Consider the following 3,447-nt stretch of genomic DNA (forward strand, 5'->3'; position numbering starts at 1 on the left):
CTGGAGCAGAGCTGCTAGAGCCATCACCTGTAGGAACACTCATATGATAATTTTGACCAACTGCCAGAGTCTGAGTATGGACTAGCTTGAGAGGGAGAAATTCCTGGGGCCCACTTGTATAAAAGCCCCCCGCACATTTTTATGGGTTTTACCTGTAGGTTCTCAAGGGGAAGAACCAAGTGTGATCCCTCACGACACTGGAAAAGGGAAGAAAAGAATAAACCTTGTGAAATATGACAAGAACTTTGTCTATAATGAAGGCATAAAGTGGAGCTGACATATAAAGTGGAGCTGACATTACCAGGATGTTATTCCACTTGGGGAACGACACTTCTCCCACTGTATCCTCCTATAGCCTTTCTGTGTTATCTAAGGAGTGGATGGACCAAGAAATTCTGATGAAGGTCATCGTCCAGAGGTACAAGCTTACTAAAAATTGAAATTTAATTTTAAGGTTGTAGAGGGTTTCCCCTCCTCTGCACCTTAGCACTCAACCAGCAGGGCTCCAATAATAGTGGATTACAGCTGAAAGAGATGCAAGACACAGACTCTCTCTGAGGACCAAAACAGTAGGGAGACAAAAATAAGGTCACGAGAGAATATTAAAACATCTAGCACCTACAGCTATAGCAAATAAAAAGCACAGGCCAAATCCTAGCCAGATTAACAGAAAGTGTTCCTCTAATGTCCTAGTTACCTGACTTTTGATTGCCCATTACACCATGTCCAGCTTTCAACAAGAAAAATCCAGAAGAAGCACAGTCTAGAGGGGCAAAGCAAGCATCAGAACCAACTCACATATGACATAGATATTGGAATTGATAGACATGAAATTTAAAATACCTATGGTTAGTATGTTAAAGCCTCTAATAAAAAAATAGGCAGCAAGTGAAAATAGATGGGTAATGAAAACAGACAAACTCTAAGAGAGAATCAAAAGGAAATGTTAGAAATTAAAAACTAACAAAATTGTAGAATAACTTTGATGAGCTTATTCGTAGTCTAGGCATGGCCAAGAAAGGAATAAGAGAGGTTGAAAATAGGTAAATAACACTTCCCAAATGGCTGAAATGCAACAACAAAAAACCAAAAACAGAACATTTAAGATCTGTGGGGCAATTTCAAAATTTCTATATGTATTTAGAAATACTAGAAGAAAAGGAAAGAACAGAAGAGGAGAAATATTGAAGTAATAATGGCTGGGAATTTTCCAAAATTAATGAGACATCAAGTCACATATCTTGGTATCTCAGAGAACACTAAGCAGGATAAACACCCAAAAAATTATACTTAGACATACCATATTCAAACTGCAGAAAACAAAAGATAAAGGGAAAATCTTTTTTTTAAAAAGCCAGGAATAGTGTAGGTGGTGGTAGGTGGTAGAAATTCTTAATGATAGAAGAACAAAATTGTGTTTCTAAGGTGGAAGAGAAATAAAGACACTTTCAGGCAAACAAAACCTGCAAGAATGTATGGCCAGCAGACCTACCCTTCAAGAAATGTTAAAAGAAGATCTTCAGGGAGATTAGAAATGGTAGAGGTAAGAAATTTGGATTCACATGGAAAAAGGAAGATACTGGAGAGGGAATAAATGAAAGTAAAATAACTTTTTTAAAAAATTATTTTTGATCTAAAAGATAACTGTTCATTTCAAGTGATAATATCAACAGTAACGATGTAGTGGATGTTTATGGATAAGCGAAATGAATGATATAATGTCATGGTGGATGGGAAGGAAGGAGAATACACTGCACAGATATAGACTCATTCACTAAACATGACTTGCTATAATATTATTTGAAGGTAGACTTAGATTAGTTAAGAATATATATTTCAAACTCTAGGGTAGCCATTAAAATTATTTTTTAAAAGAAGTATAGTGAATCTTCTAAGAGAGGAGATAAAATAGAATCATATAACATGCTCAGCCGAAACAAAAGAACACCTAAAATATGGGGAAAAAAATCAAAGAAAAAATGCAACTAATGGAAAATTATTGCAACACAGTAATATTAATTCAACTGTACCAATGATCACTTAAAACATGAATAGTCTAAATATAACAATTAAAACACAGAGAACTAACAGAAGGAGATTTAAAAAAGAACAATACCCAACTCTGTGTTGTCAACAGGGAAACCACTTTGAAGTACGGTTCAAACTGAAAAGATGGAGAAATATGTACTCTGTTAATACTAATTAAAAGAAAGCTGGAGTTGCTGTATTACTTTCTGACAAAATAGATTCTAGAATAAGAAAAATTATCGGTGATAAACGGGGGCATTACACCATGATAAAGTGGTCAATTCTCCAAGAATACATAAAAACCCTAAAGGTATATAGTGATACATCTAACAATAAAGCATCAAAATACATGAGACAAAAGCTGATAAAACCCAAGGAGAAATTGTCAAATCCATTATTATTGTTTAAGACTTCGTTATCTTTCTCAATAATTGATAGATTAAGCAGGTAGAAAATCAGTTAGGTTATAGCTGACCTGAATAGTCTCATCATCACCTTCATCTCATTGATGTTGATCAACTACTTCATCCAACAACAGCAGAATACACATTCTTCTCAAACTTTCATGGAATGTTCACCAAAATAGACAACATTTGGGGCTATAAAAAGGATCTTAAGAAATTTAAAAGAAAGGAAATATTGCAAAGTATATTCTCAGACCAGAATAGAATTAAGTTAGAAATCAATTATAGAAAGATAGCTGAAAAAAATCCCCAAATATTTGGAGATTAAAGAACACTCTTCTAAATAACAAATGAACCAAAGAAGAAGTTGTTGTAAGAGAAATTAAAACATATTTTGAACTAATTTAAAGTCAAAACAGAACTTATCAAGATCTGCAGGGTGAAGCAAAGAAGTGCTCAGAGTTTACAGTATGTAACTGATACATCAGAAAAGATAAAGGATCGAAAATCAATAATCTAAGCTTCTAGTTTGAGAAACTGAAGAAAGAAGAGCAATTTAACACTAAAGATGCAGAAGAAAAATAATAATAAAAAGTAAAACTGAAAAGTGGTACACATCTCTATCTAGGACAATACAGTGGAGTTTCTCACAATTTTGAAACTGGGACTGGGAAAGTCAGGCACTCTTGACTGTCCTCTAGCTAAGAGAGTGGGAGAAAAACTACAGTTCATAGCATATACGTGGAAAAGCACAGGCACTGTGTAAAAGCTGAAATGTGCCTCAGGAATGTGGGAATATATCCTGACGACTTCCTCTGGTTACAATCCTTTTTTGAGGTCCTACTACATCCTCCTCTCGGATTCAAGGACATTCTGTTGAGGAACCTTACGGAATTTTACTTATATTAATTCAAGTTGATTTTTATTAATTGTAAACAAGAGGTGGAATAATAAGACATATAGCTAAGCAGCAAAGACATTAATAAAAATAATCTTCTTGAAATTTATCTTCATT

Source organism: Lipotes vexillifer, unplaced genomic scaffold (genome assembly GCF_000442215.2).
Source record: "Lipotes vexillifer unplaced genomic scaffold, Lipotes_vexillifer_v1.1 scaffold1605, whole genome shotgun sequence".
Taxonomy (NCBI): domain Eukaryota; kingdom Metazoa; phylum Chordata; class Mammalia; order Artiodactyla; family Lipotidae; genus Lipotes; species Lipotes vexillifer.